Source organism: Triticum aestivum, chromosome 4A (assembly GCF_018294505.1).
Source record: "Triticum aestivum cultivar Chinese Spring chromosome 4A, IWGSC CS RefSeq v2.1, whole genome shotgun sequence".
Taxonomy (NCBI): Eukaryota; Viridiplantae; Streptophyta; class Magnoliopsida; order Poales; family Poaceae; genus Triticum; species Triticum aestivum.
Genome location: NC_057803.1, coordinates 487,063,737 through 487,079,467, shown reverse-complemented (window position 1 = coordinate 487,079,467; position 15,731 = coordinate 487,063,737). Strand labels below are relative to the sequence as shown.

Sequence of the window (15,731 nt, the reverse complement as noted above, 5' to 3'; positions counted from 1 at the left end):
TCGTTACAACTATACCTACCTATGGATTGAGTAAGATCCTCTAAGTAAGTTGTCATCGATGCAAGCAATAAAAATTGCTCTCTAAATATGTATGACTTATTAGTGTGGTAGAAATAAGCTTTATACGATCGTGTGATATGGAAGAAATAAAAGCGACATACTGCATAAAAAAGGTCCATATCACAAGTGGCAATATAAAGTGACGTTCTTTCGCATTAAGATTTTGTGCATCCAACTATAAAAGTGCATGACAACCTCTGCTTCCCTCTGCGAAGGGCTTATCTTTTTACTTTTATCTCCTACCTTGCATAAGAGTCATGGTGATCTTCACCCTTCCTTTTTACATTTTATCCTTTGGCAAGCACAGTATGTTGGAAATATCCTGGTATATATGGCTAATTGGATGTGAGTTTTCATGAACTATTATTGTTGACATTACCCTTGAGGTAAAATGTTGGGAGGCAAAACTATAAGCCCCTATCTTTCTGTGTGTCCGATTAAAACTCCATAGCCATAAGTATTGCGTGAGTGTCAGCAATTGTGAAAGGCTATATGATAGTTGAGTATGTGGACTTGCTGAAAAGCTCTTATATTTTGACTCTTTCATATGTTATGATAAATTGCAATTGCTCCAATGACTGAGATTATAGTTTGTTAGTTTTCAATGAAGCTTACGATTCATACTTGAAATTGTGATTGAATTATTACTCTAGCATAAGAAATCATATGACAAGAATTATATAAATTGTTATTCTAGGAATGATCATGATGCCCTCATGTCCGTATTTTATTTTTATCGACACCTCTATCTCTAAACATGTGGACATATTTTTCGATTTCGGCTTTTCGCTTGAGGACAAGCGAGGTCTAAGCTTGGGGGAGTTGATACGTTCATTTTGCATCATGCTTTTATATCGATATTTATTGCATTATGGGATGTTATTACACATTATGTCACAATACTTATGCCTATTCTCTCTTATTTTACAAGGTTTACATAAAGAGGGAGAATGCCGGCAACTGGGATTCTGGGCTAGAAAAGGAGCAAATATTAGAGACCTATTCTACACAGCTCCAAAAGTCCTGAAACTCCATGGAAGACGTTTTCCAAATATATAAAAAATACTAAGAGCAAGAACTTCACCAGGGGGGTCACACCCTGCCCACGAGGGTGGGGGGCATGCCCTACCCCCTGGGCGCGCCCCTGCCTCGTGCGCCCCCTGGTGGCCCTCTGGTGGCCATCTTCTGCTATATGAAGTCTTAAAATAACAAGCCATCTTCTCGGACGAAACTCCGCTGCCACGAGGCAGAACCTTGGCGGAACCAATCTAGGGCTCTGGAGGAGCTGTTCTGCCGGGGAAACTTCCCTCCCGGAGGGGGAAATCATCATCATCGTCATCACCAACGCTCCTCTCATCGGGAGAGGGCAATCTCCATCAACATCTTCATCAGCACCATCTCCTCTCAAAACCCTAGTTCATCTCTTGTATCCAATTCTTGTCTCCAAGTCCGGGATTGGTGCTAGTAGGTTGCTAGTAGTGTTAATTACTCCTTGTAGTTGATGCTAGTTGGTTTAATTGGTGGAAGATCATATGTTCAGATCCTATATGCACATTAATACCCCTCTGATTATGAACATGTTTATGCTTTGTGAGTAGTTACTTTTGTTCCTGAGGACATGGGAGAAGTCTTGCTATTAGTAGTCATGTGAATTTGGTATTCGTTCGATATTTTGATGAGATCTATGATGTCTCTCCTCTAGTGGTGTTATGTGAACGTCGACTACATGACACTTCACCATTGTTTGGGCCTAGTTTATGCGTTGCTTCGTAAGGGGCTGATTTGGATCCATATGTTTCATGCTATGGTTAGGTTTACCTTAATACTTTTGTTGTAGTTGCGGATGCTTGCAATAGAGGTTAATCATAAGTGGGATGCTTGTCCAAGTAAGGGCAGTACCCAAGCACCGGTCCACCCACATACCAAATTATCAAAGTACTGAACGCGAATCATATGAGCGTGACGAAAACTAGCTTGACGATATTCCCATGTGTCCTGGAGTGCTTTTCTCTATATAAGAGTTTGTCCAGGCTTGTCCTTTGCTACAAAAAGGATTGGGCCACCATGCTGCACTTTATTTACTTTTGTTACTTGTTGCTCGTTACAAATTATCTTATCACAAAACTATCTGTTACCACTTATTTTAGTACTTGTAGAGAATACCTTGCTGGAAACCGCTTATCATTTCCTTCTGCTCCTCGTTGGGTTTGACACTCTTACTTATCGAAAGGACTACGATAGATCTCCTATACTTGTGGGTCATCACACCACTCCACTCGAGCAGCAACCCCGTACAACCCAGCTGCCTGTAGCCCATGCGGCTCAGGGCAACCGCTCGTAGACCACGAACGTCGCACCACATCCGGGGCCGCCGCCCCAATGTAAAGTCAGACCGGCCCCTTTGGGGCGCATCGACCGAGCCGACACCCCTACTGCCCAAGTAGGACAAGGATGCCACCCAACCAATGTCGAGATAGAGCCCCACCTCATAGAGCTACCAATCACATTGTTCTCGAGATCGCCATCTCGACGCACAACCAGAAACCATCCGGAGCCGCCGCCTCGACGTCCACTGTCCCTGAAGACGAAGAGATCCGTGCAAGCTGTAGCAGGCTGACTCTCCAAGGCGATGTCTCAAAGAAGGAAAATGACGTAGCCGCTGCCATCGCCCGCTTCGACCATCTGAAACTAGGGATTTCTCCCGAATAGTCGTGCAAAGGAGCACCACGGCAACACCTTCAAGAAGGGGAACCACACCATGGCCATGGCGCCGTTGTTGCCAGCACTGAGCCAAGTTCAGTGCTGGACTTTCTGTTGGAGATATGTCCTAGAGGCAATGATGTATGATGATATTTCCTATGTGTTCATGAATAAAGATAGTCCTTGGACATTATCAATGATGTGTATCAGCAAGTACATGGCTTGTTTATGGTACAATGCATTGTATGATGACTGTCCTAAAAGGTTCCTAGTCAAAAGGGTTGTGTGGACGCGCAGCCGACTAGACTAGCATATGACACGGTCGATGGCTTGGTCTCACTAGCCATGGAGCATTGGATGCTAACTAGATAATATGTTCTTGGAAGGATCTGGTCGGATTCGACGTAGTCGGATCCGAGTTGAGATAAGGTCCGAGTCGGACAGACCAACTATGAGACGCAGCGATATGTCATCTGTAAGTCTCTAGTACAACATACGTTCTATGTCCTAAGACCTGAGCTGGCGCATGTACTCGGGATGGTGACAGACTTGCTTTGGGCCAACCAAACGCTACTCCGTGACTGGGTAGTTACAAAGGTAGGTTTCGGGCTTGTCCAGACCAATGATGCGGGACATGGTCGAGCAAGATGGGATTTGCCCCTCCGATCAGGAGAGATATACTCTGGGGCCCTCGTGTGATCTGACCAAGATAAGCATGGCCCTGCGACAAGGATTATGAGATAATCTGGTTTGTGGTCAGCATCACTGGATTGAGAAGGAGGTCCGGCTAGCACAAGGATGACGGACTCGCCTTGAGCCTAACAACATATATCATGTGGCAAAGGGAACAGAAGTATGATGTACAGGTTCGCCTAACCAGCTTCATAATCAGCTTGGTGTTCGGCATGCCTTGCTAGGGGCTGCTACCAACCGTGTAGTCCGGAGGCGATCCGAACTGCGACCAAGCCGGCTTGAACCTAAGGGGTCGCGGTCTTAAGGGAAGGAATCTACAAGGTTGGATCCGAGGACACTAGTCGGATGTGATCCGAGCTGTATTCGGATTGTGGCCGAGTAGACTTGTGGGCTTTAGGGTCCGTGCAAGGCCCAAGTGTCGAGCCCGCGACGGACGCCTATATAAAGTGGGGGTGCGGCACACTCATGAGATTGATCGCTTCAGTGCTGTCACTAGGGTTTGCATGTGTTGCGAATAGCCACCTCCACTCGACCGCCGATTGTGTGATCGGACCTAGTAGTCTGCCGCATGGTGTTCCTCCTATACACGCGGATACCATTAGAGGCGATGCACTTGCACCGTTCCGGTGAACCTGTACGAGGGAACCGACGACCGGATGTTCGAGGGAGATCGGACAAGGAGGAGACGCGCTACCCCAACTCTTCTTCCATTGCATGGCACTGTGCATCTAGTGGTAACGATCTGTGATCCATCTCCCGTAGCATGTTCTTGGTTGTTCTACGCGTAGGAAAATTTTAATTTGCAGTCGATGCACCCTATCATAGAACCTAACGGTGGTATTAGAGCCTCTGCTATAGGGTTTGGTTTCGTATTGATGCATATTAGATATGTGGAGGCGGCATATGATATCTGTTGTTGTTGATGAGATCGGCTGTGTGCACGGTTGATGAGATCAACTGCACATGGGGATCGATGTGACTATGTTTTCTGATGATCGGAGTCAATGTGGTTGTGACACAACCTACCCCTACCGATCGGTATCCGCCATCGGAGTTAACAGTGAAACATAAATCCAAATCGTACTCGCGATGATCGATAAGATTAGTCAGGTCGAAAAAATCGGCGGACCGCCGTGTGCATAGCGCCTTGTATTTCGTACACGATCACTCAAACCGGTAGAATGTGATTCTATGCATAACTTTGTTTTGCAGGTTTGATGTGAATAGTATGGCTCATGTGTATGTGATGCATGTGTGTAAGTTATGTATGGCCTGCGTGTCATGTTTGTCAGCCGGCAGGAGCCAAAGTGTCGTCATTATATTGTATAATGATCTGCGTGTCGACTTGTGACTCTATGTAAAATTCATTACTAGTTGTATTAGTTGGATAATAGAGATCAGGTTGGTGGCTTGGCGTCCCGGTGTGACAAACAAGATGGAGTTCCTAGATGGTCATCGGAGTCGGAGCCGACCTGGAAGAACATCCATGAAGGAGCCATACTATTTCACAATATATGTTTTATTTGTGATTGTTATGCTTCTTGTTTTCTATGCATGTTAGAATGGTAGAAAGATCCCTCGTTAATATCAAGATATTTGCCATCCCCGATGTTGCACCTTCGCACGTCAAGTACGTCTAGTAGTGGGCTCATAAAATTGGGGTGTTGCTAGGTGTCCTTGAACTGAAGGGTTCATGTCGGACATGGACATGCACTGCATCAGGTTAACTTGACAAGGCTATCAAAACGGTTTTGGGCCTTGTGGCAAAGAAGGATGGGGGCCGGGGTATGAGATACCTTCCCGACCGACAAGAGTCATATAGAGATGCGATTAGCAAGGAGTTGCTTACCAGATAGGCATGTTGTCTAGCACTGATGCTAAAGCTCACTAGTCGCATGTGCTAGTCGGATCCTTAATCACTGGGAGTTTGCAGAAGGATGCCAACTTCAGTGGGAGTATTTATATTTAAGGTTTGAATTACTCTACATAAACACATTGCTCAGTGATTGCATATTTTCTATTGTAGATCAATGGCACCACCTGCTCAACCCAACTTTGCATTCTGGAAAAGGATAAACTGAATGGAACAAACTTTACCACCTGGTATAGAAATCTGAGAATTTACCTTATAAAGGATGAAGGGGTTGTTAGTCACGACCAAGCCATCCACGTCGGCTATGAACAGTTAGCAAGCGGGCAGCAAGCGCGAGCGGGTAGCGAGAGAAAAAGGGTACACGTGCGCAGTGAGAGAAAATATCTCGTCTCTCTCCCGAGCGGGCAGCGAGAGAAAAAGGGTACATGTCCGCTGCGAGAGAAAATATCTCGTCTCTCCCTCCTCCCTTCCCGTCGCCTCCTCCTCTTCCCCGTCCCTCACGGCCTCCTCGCCCCCTCCGCCTTTAGCACCTCTTCCTCGCCTTCCTCTCCTCCTTCCCTGCCTCCGGTTCCATGCATGGATGGATGAACCCGGAGAGATGTAGCCGGTGGATGTCGCGACGGACGGGGAGGCGATGGTGAAGGGGAGTTTCGGTCAAGTGGAATCTGATGGGTTGCAGGGCGAGGAGCAGGGAGTAGCATGGCGTAGATACAGAATATCGGCCTCTCCCCACGACCCACCTCTCCCACCAGAGCACAACTGGGTTGACCTCTACCTCCCTTTTGATTGCAATTCCTTGTGTGAGCTCCTCCCTCTAATTCATGTCCTCCTAATTCATTTTTTCAGTCATCTAGGGTTTGGATGGGTCTGGGTTCCTACAATGATGGCAGCAGAGGCGACAAAGACCATTTTGATTACAATTCCTTGTGTGAGCTCCTCCCTCTAATTCATGTCCTCCTAATTCATTTTTTTCAGTCATCTAGGGTTTGGATGGGTCTGGGTTCCTACAATGATGGCAGCAGAGGCGACAAAGACCACTTTGCAACCTCGCCGAACTGTGTTACTGAACTGAAAGGTACTGTAGCAATCCTTCTGGTTTGGTAGCTAAAACCAAGATACTTAGCTTGTTAATGCCTTCATTTTTTTGTAGTAAAAACCATGATTCCAGCATCTGTAGAGTATTAGATTTCAGTTGTTTGTTGTAGTTTGTTTTCTGGGTTTTTGTATCAAGCGAGAATGAGCAAGGCTCGCTTCTGATTGTTGTATGCCAATCCATGTTTTCTATTTGTAGATGGTTGTGTTTTTTCAGTTGGCCTACATGTAATAATTAGTAATTAATGTCTGGATTACTTTCGACCAAATATTTCGAAGGTTGCTTATTCTTTTGTACGTATCTATGTTGGATTATCAATGCATGATCTAATTATCGTTTTCTTCATATCGATATCCTATTAATTACTACTACATCAAGGGACATCTTCATGTTGTTGGTTTTCTTACAAATCCACTCGTTGCTTGTGGACATGATGGTTTAATTTCTTTGATATTTTCTTTAGTTTAGGGACGGCAGTAGTTCTACCACCAATGGTGTTGCATGTAAGCTGGATGTTCTCATTGTTCTGTTGGCTCTGATCGGGTGAGTTCTTCCCTATTTCCTTTTTTGATGCCTCCATATGCTCAACCTATTATGGTTTTAGTTGTAGTGTGAATGTTTTACAGTTTATATATATTTCTGTGTTCTCTGGCAGTGTGGATGCTATGAAGTTAAGGTTCTTAAGATGAATGATGTTTATAGAGGGTAGATACAGTTTTGTCATTCATTCATGATCATATTTGGCCTCTCTTAGTGGACAGTCTATGGTAAATCTAATAGTTGGTATTGATAGTGATGCAGGATGTGAGGTACAACTATCAAAGTGACATTAATTTTGGTTTTGCTTCCTATCCGCAGCCTCTTCTACACTAGGTGAGAAACTGGTTAAAAGAGTAAATTTCATTACTTTCCTAAAAATATCTTCCGAGAAACATGATTATTATGTTCAGTAGTGTTGCTTCGCTATTCCAAAGGCACATGGAAGTTTACATAAAAAATCTTACAGTTGTTTTTTATCTTCAGAAAAGGAAAACACTCGACGATCTGGCTCTGTCTTAGGTATATGCTCCCTCGCCCGGAAGATCCGCTCTCTCCCATCTATGCATCACGGCAGCACTTCAGCTCCTCTTGTGGATTCTCACCAGATCAAGCCACCTCACTCACCTTCAGGTAAACCTTGAGCGACGACACAGTATGTTTTCGCAAACTAATCTTCTTTAGTCAACCTATCGATCCTTGTTGCGTGTGCTTCTTAATCGACATGTGAATAATCTGTTGATGCATGGAAATACATGTTGATCTCCTATTTTCTTACTGCCTGCAAGATAGTATATGCATGAATCCTGTTCAACTACAACAACCTGAAAGCCCTCTTATTGTCAGAACAATTATCATCTATGGTTGTATGCATATGCCTCTTGATATTTACCAGCTCTCCTTTAAGATTTCCTAACTAGCACACATATCCTAGCTAAAACATAGGAGTTCAAATTTGTACATGTGAACTGCACATTAAGTTACTATCACCATTGTTTAACAGCACTGTTGATTATGACTCAGGTTTGTAAACAGTCATCCATACCATAGGTACGTACGTTAATGCAGAAGCACTACTATTGAATTATATGTAGTAATTGCGTCATTCTCAACATTTTAGCAAGTTCATACAGTAACCGCTTAGGGTCCATCGATGAAACAAAACCAATCATATGAATTGAAGGAGCTACTGAAATAAAATGGAAAGAACAAAGAGAAAATAGAAGGTTATCTATATGAAAATTCAGAGAATGGGATAGGAGAGGTGGTTCTTCCCAATAGGAAAAAGAGTGGAGTATAGTACTGTTATCCTGCCTTTTCTACTACAATCCCAGTTAGCATAATAATGTGACATGGAAAATCATATTATCGATTCAATTATGATTCAAGCAACATGAACAATTATCTGTGAAATTCACTTATAAACCCTGGTTTTATTTAGTTTTAACTTCAGGATAGGCATTTACTGTATTGTAATTGCCAGACTTCCAAAATTCTACTATTACCATTGTTTAACAACACTCTTTTTGTCACGGGAAAATAATAGATGGATAAACGTCTCAAATCATACACTATGAAGCTTCCAACACTTGCTTACAGTGTCTTTCTTGTGTAATCAGTCTGTCGTGATGGACAAAGTTAAGATCCCAACAAAAAGTGCTTCTTGATACTATGATGCAGCAACTTAACCTTCCAAATTGCAGTTTACTAAACAGAAAGTGCTTCTTGATGCTATGATACAGCTTCTTGATGCTATGATGCAGAAACTTTATGCTATGGGCAAGTGATTCATGCTGCTGTTGGTTCTTCTGTACACTTGAAATAAGGAACAATATTCCAAAGTATGATAGTGTTTGGTTAAAACATATACCTTAGTCCATTACTTCAGTTTCTTTTTCTGAAGTTATGTTCTGCTTTTCTACTTCTTTGCTCTGCTTTACACAATTTACATGGCTTTCGAGTCCTTTTATTTAGGACCAGGGAAAAACCTCTAATTGTTAACTTTGTATTTTCCCACTGACTAGCGCATATCTTGCCTAAGCGCAGGCTTAAGCAATGCGTTTTGTTCTGCCCTAGCGCCTAGGTGCTTACACCCTTTCCCCCTACTGATTTAAGAGGTGTGGAGATTTTTTAAGGATGTGTTGCTCGCTTTGTTGTTCAGATCACAGAAGAAGTATGTACAAGTATACATCACCGTTGTTACTTGCTTGCAATTACAGTGTATTTTAAAACACACACTTGGCGAACATCTGCTCGTGCTTACAATGCTCTATGAGGGAAATAATAGATCAACACTTGCTTTTTTGCTCCTTTTGAACAGTTGTCAGGACCTCACCGGCAGATCCCTCAGCTATCAGGGAAAGTAGCCATCAGCGGAGATTGAGGGTGCCTCTCCGGCAAGAATGCTCGTGTCGTGGTGGTTTCCCACCAGCAGAATGGGGGAGACGGTGTCCTCTGCAGCTAGGTCTACTTGTTGGCGACCTCACCGTCACCAGCCCATCTGCAGGTATGCTAGCTCCTCTTCTATTAATGCAAAAAGGAGATGCTCAAATGGATTGAGTGGTACCCTCCTGAAATTATTGTAGGGATGGACATATGGATTGATTGGTAGGCCCCTGAAAGCTACATAGATCTGAACCAATAACTTTAATAAGAATGTGTATCCTAGCTCCTTATATAATCTTGAATCCTTCTCGGTCCTACTAAACTGTAACTCATGTTTATTTTTGGAAACAATATTTTGGACATTCCTAACCTGGTCAAGGGAATGTATTGCCCACCTACAGTGAGAGACACATATGAAGTAGGTCCTACTAAACACCTAAAAGGATGAGTTACAGTAGGTGTGCATAGAGTACTAACATTTTTGCTATCTTTATGCTCCTCCATATGGATGGGAACTAAAAGGATGATGATATTATTCTACCTTTCAATATTTGGTGGCGCATATTTAAGAAAATCACAGCTAAGCATGTCACTTTCTAAAAAGACGCTTGACTGGAATGTATATGTACATAGTTAATAAAATCATAGTGACTGATTGTTTAGTTCCTCTGTTTACATTAGAGGTGTCTGCATGCATCCAAGTGAACGATCTTTCCAGCTCAAAAGAGAAAGTGACTGATGTTTTGGCATATTTTCCTATTAGGAATAAATGGATGCCCATGCACGTATGCACACAGATTTCAGGTTACAGTTTAATTAGGAAACAGATGATACCTCATTGTGCCGTATTGGCCTAAGAAGAGGGGATATACTTGGTGAATATATATGTTCCACCCGACCGTTAATTTCAGAGAAAAGGACATGCACTTCAGTAGCAAAAATTTGATTCTTATGTACTATCTGTAATGCTAAGCATTTATTTGCTAATATCTCCTCATCTGAATTTGTATTTTGTGCCATTTGGCCTTTTAACTATATGGGCATATGCAGATGGTCTGAAAACCAAGATATGCCACAGATAATAACTATATGGGCTTCTCCAAATGGACTAAGAATGGAACCATATCCTAGGCCTACATGCTAATATTGTACAGCAATGAATATCTTAACTTATTTATACTTAATCAGCTGTGTAATAATAAGCGTGATATTAGCTTTCGTACCCATCTTCATGGTTGAAATACTTTTCTGCAATCTATGACACATTTGCTTCAGTTTCCATGTCTTGCTTCATGCTATCAACATTGTTAATCATTTATCTTTATCTTTCTTCCCCTTTACAGCCTACTTGAATGGATATGGTTCCTGAGAGACCATTTCTTATGCATCAGATCCTGAAGGTGGATGATGCTTGTTTAGATATCTATGATTCCAAATTATTCAAAACAGTTCATGTTATATTGGATGCTATTTTATTGAGAGTGGCTTCGAACAATATGGCATGACCATATTTGTTTTCTCTTTGGCCAATAATGAAATGATCTGTGTGCATATAAAATGGTTATCGATACCATAATTCTTGGTTTTAATTAGCTTTTTGCTCTAACCGGTTTAAGCCATTCTACTATATGTAATACAATCCACATTGTATCATCTTTCCATTTACGTCTCTTACTTATTCACTACTAACATTCCTTCTAAATGGCTTCTTGCGCCATTGGCGCAACCAGGTCATCTAGTTGTTCTCAAGCACAATAAAAAGGAACATGTTCTAGAGGATCCACTTCCAGATGAACCTGCCGATAATTGATACGTCTCCGTCGTATCTATAATTTTTTATTGTTCCATGCCAATATTCTACAACTTTCATATACTTTTGGCAACTTTTTATACTATTTTGGGGACTAACATATTGATCCAGTGCCCAGTGCTAGTTCCTGTTTGTTACATGTTTTTGTTTCACAGAACATCCATATCAAACAGAGTCCAAACGGGATAAAAACATACGGAGATTTTTTTGGAATATATCTCATTTTTGGGAAGAAAAATCCACGCGAGACAATGCCTGAGGGGGCCACGAGGCAGGGGGCACGCCCCTGACCCTCGTGGCCACCCTGTAAGGCGGTTTGTTCCCTTCTTCCGCCGCAAGAAAGATAATATCCGGATAGAGATCGTGTTAAAATTTCATCCCAATCGGAGTTACGGATCTCCGGGAATATAAGAAACGGTGAAAGGGTAGAATCTGAGAACATAGAAACAGAGAGAGACGGAGAGACAGATCCAATCTTGAAGGGGCTCTCGCCCCTCCCATGACATGGAGACCAAGAACCAGAGGGGAAACCCTTCTCCCATCTAGGGAGGAGGTCAAGGAAGAAGAAGAAGAAGGGGGGCTCTCTCCCCCTCGCTTCCAGTGGCACCGGAGTGCCACCGGGGGCCATCATCATCACCGCAATCTTCACCAACAACTTCACCGCCATCATCACCAACTCTTCCCCCCTCTATGCAGCAGTGTAACCTCTCTCTTACCCGCTGTAATATCTACTTAAACATGGTGCTCAATGCTATATATTATTTCCCAATGATGTATGGCTATCCTATGATATTTGAGTAGATCTGTTTTGTCCTATGGGTTAATTGATGATCGTGATTGGTTTGAGTTGCATGTTTTATTATTGATGTTCCTATGGTGCTCTCCGTGTCACGCAAGCATGAGGGATCTCCGATGTAGGGTTTGCAATATGTTCATGATTTCCTTATGGTGGGTGACGTGAGTGACAGAAGCACAGACCCGAGTAAGTAGGTTGTTTGTGTATGGGATAAAGAGGACTTGATACTTTAATGCTATGGTTGGGTTTTACCTTAATGATCTTTAGTAGTTGCAGATGCTTGCTAGAGTTCCAATCATAAGTGCATATGATCCAAGTAGAGAAGGTATGTTAGCTTATGCCTCTCCCTCATATAAAATTGCAATAATGATTACCGGTCTAGTTATCGATTGCCTTGGGACAAATAACTTTCTCATAACAAAAATCTCTTTACTAAAACTAACTTAGTTGTGTCTTCATCTAAACAACCCCTACTTTTTATTTACATGCTCTTTGTTATCTTGCAAACCTATCTAATAACACCTACAAAGTACTTCTAGTTTCATACTTGTTCTAGGTAAAGCGAATGTCAAGCGTGCGTAGAGTTGTATCAGTGGTCGATAGAACTTGAGGGAATATTTGTTCTACCTTTAGCTCCTAGTTGGGTTCGACACTCTTACTTATCAAAAACTGTTGCGATCCCCTACACTTGTGGGTTATCAAGACCTTTTTCTGGCGCCGTTGCCGGGGAGCAATAGCATGGGGTGAATATTCTCGTGTGTGTGCTTGTTTGCTTTATCACTAAGTAATTTTTATTTGCTATTCTTAGTTGTTCTTTATCTTTAGTTATGGATATGGAAAACAAAATACCAAAAAAATAGGTGTACTTGCTGCTCATGGAGATGAGGAACCTCCTAAAACCCTTGATACTCGTTATGTGACAGATATTATGTACTACTTTGATAATCATGAGAAAAACCCATTCAATTATGTTATGGGAGACACGTTGGATCAACATGAATACTTTAGGGATTATCGCTTGACTCAAAAGGGGAAACTATTATGGGATCAAATTCATATATTGCATTGGTATGCTCGGCAACTTTGCTTGAGATATGATTATACTTGTTGCTCTAGGATGAAGGCTCCACACCTTCCCTTTGCATGCAAAGTTAATGATGATAAAACCTTGGCTTCTTATGCTAATGGTATATATGATTACTATGATGTGGAACAAATAGAATAATTTGTTGCTTTTATGGGTGCTTATGAAATTGAATCTATGTTCAAAGAATATGAAAATCTTTATGATGTTGTTTACAGACCTGAAAATTTAGCTATCCTTAAATATTGTTATAAGAATTATGAATACAATTCCGATATTGATGCGTTTATTGAGAAAGTCTCCGCTGTCCTAGAAGAGACTAATATTTTGCAGGAATCTATGGAAGAAGAAATTGATAAAACTGTGAGCTCATTGGATGAAAAAGATGATGAGGAGAGCGAAGAACAAAAGGAGGAAGAGCGGATTAGCTACCTGTGCCCACCTTCTAATGAGAGTAAATCTTCAACTCATACATTGTTTAATTTCCCTTCGTGCTTACCGAAGGATGATTGCTATGATGATTATGATCCCATTGATTCTCTTGAAATATCCCTTTTTGATGATGCTTGCTATGCTTATGGCCAAGATGCCAATATAAATTATGCTCATGGAGATGAACTTGCTATAGTTCCTTATGTTAAACATGAAATTTTTGCTATTGCACCCACACATGATAGTCCTATTATCTTTTTGAATTCTCCCAACTACACTATATCGAGAAGTTTGCACTTATTAAGGATTATATTGATGGGTTGCGTTTTACTATTACACATGATGATTTTGATGAATATAATATGCATGTGCTTGCTGCCTCTACTTGCAATTATTATGAGAGAGGAACTATATCTCCACCTCTCTATGTTTCCAATACGATAAAATTGCAAGAAACTGTTTATACTATGCATTGGCCTTTACTATGTGTGCATGAATTGTTCTTTTATGACATGCCGATGCATAGAAAGAGAGTTAGACTTCGTCATTACATGATATGCATTGCTTTTTGCTCACTACTAAATTACAAATCATTGCTAATTAAAATTGGCTTTGATATACCTTGGGATCCTGGTGGATTCACTACTTGAGCACTATATGCCTAGCTTAATGGCTTTAAAGAAAGCGCTGCCAGGGAGACAACCCGGAAGTTTTAGAGAGTCATTTATTTCTGTTGAGTGCTTTAATATAGTTTAAAAACAACAAAAATAAATAGGGGAACCCGAAACTTTTCAAAAAGAAAAGCGAAAGTGAGAAACGCGGGCATTGTTGAAGTGGGAGCTAGCCTTGAACTTTGTTCATGCTCACGGAGACTTTGTGAATCTTGATTACAGAAACTTTTCAACAAAAATAATTATCCCCTTGTACAATTACATTGCATTATAAAAATAATGTGCCAAGATTTTCCTTTAGGATGTTTACTTTGCTTGTTGGTTTGTACGGTGCAGGGCATAAACTTTGGCTGTAGTGCGTGATTTTACATTGTTTACTGGAACGTCAAATGGTTCTTCTTCTTTTTGCACTGTCTTTCTATACAATTTTTTTATTTTTCCTAATTTTTGCAGAACTTTTCAAGTATCATAAGTATGGTGAATGATCAGATATTATAGACCGCCCTGTTTTAGACAGATTCTGTTTTTGATGCATAGTTTGCTTGTTTCGATGAAACTATCGATTTATATTAGTGGATTAAGCCATGGAAAAGTTATAATACAGTAGCTACAATGCAAAACCAAAATATGAATTGGTCTGCAACAGTACTTAGAGTAGTGATTTGCTTTATTATACTAACGGATCTTACCGAGTTTTCTGTTGTAGTTTTGTGTGGATGAAGTGTTCGATGATCGAGAAGGTCTCGATATGCGAAGAAGGAAGAGAGGCAAGAGCTCAAGCTTGGGGATGCCCTAGGCACCACAAGTAAATATTGAAGGATACTCAAACGTCTAAGCTTGGGGATGCCCCGGAAGGCATCCCCTCTTTCTTCAACAAGTATCGGTATGTTTTCAGATTCGTTTCTTCATGTGATATGTGCGTATCTTGGAGCGTCTTTGAATTTAGTTTTCGTTTTTCTTTTATGCACCATGCTGGTATGAGATAGTCCTTGGTTGATTTATAGAATGCTCTATGCACTTCACTTATATCTTTTGATTATGGCTTTATAGAATGCTTCATGTGCTTCACTTATATCTATTGAAGTTTGGATTCCCTATTTCTCTTTACATAGAAAACCGCCATTTGTAGAATGCTCTTTGGCTTCACTTATAATTGTTAGAGCGTGGGCATATCTTTTGTAGAAAGGATTAAACTCTCTTGCTTCACTTATATCTATTTAGAGAGATGACAGGAATTGGTCATTCACATGGTTAGTCATAAAATCCTACATAAAACTTGTAGATCATTGAATATGATATGTTTGATTCCTCGCAATAGTTTTGCGATATAAAGATGGTGATATTAGAGTCATGCTAGTGGGTAGTTGTGGATTGTAGAAATACTTGTGTTGAGGTTTCTGATTCCCGCAGAATGCACATATGGTGAACCGTTATGTAATGAAGTCGGAGCATGATTTATTTATTGATTGTCTTCCTTATGAGTGGCGGTCGGGGACGAGCGATGGTCTTTCCCTACCAATCTATCCCCCTAGGAGCATGCGCGTAGTACTTTGTTTCGATGACTAATAGATTTTTTCAATAAGTATGTGAGTTCTTT

General features: G+C 41.3%; 1 long non-coding RNA gene across 2 annotated transcripts; it reads left to right on the top strand.

The window, feature by feature from the left end:
- Positions 1 to 5,773: 5,773 nt before the first annotated feature.
- Positions 5,774 to 10,932, top strand: LOC123082114 (uncharacterized). Of its 2 annotated transcripts, none has more exons than XR_006438946.1 (7): positions 5,774 to 6,089; positions 6,173 to 6,401; positions 6,883 to 6,962; positions 7,213 to 7,292; positions 7,443 to 7,589; positions 9,277 to 9,462; positions 10,685 to 10,932. It is a non-coding gene; the product is annotated as an uncharacterized lncRNA (long non-coding RNA). The 2 variants fall into 2 exon arrangements; XR_006438947.1 differs by having other exon boundaries at positions 6,302 to 6,401; positions 10,685 to 10,931.
- The last annotated feature ends 4,799 nt before the right edge of the window (positions 10,933 to 15,731 follow it).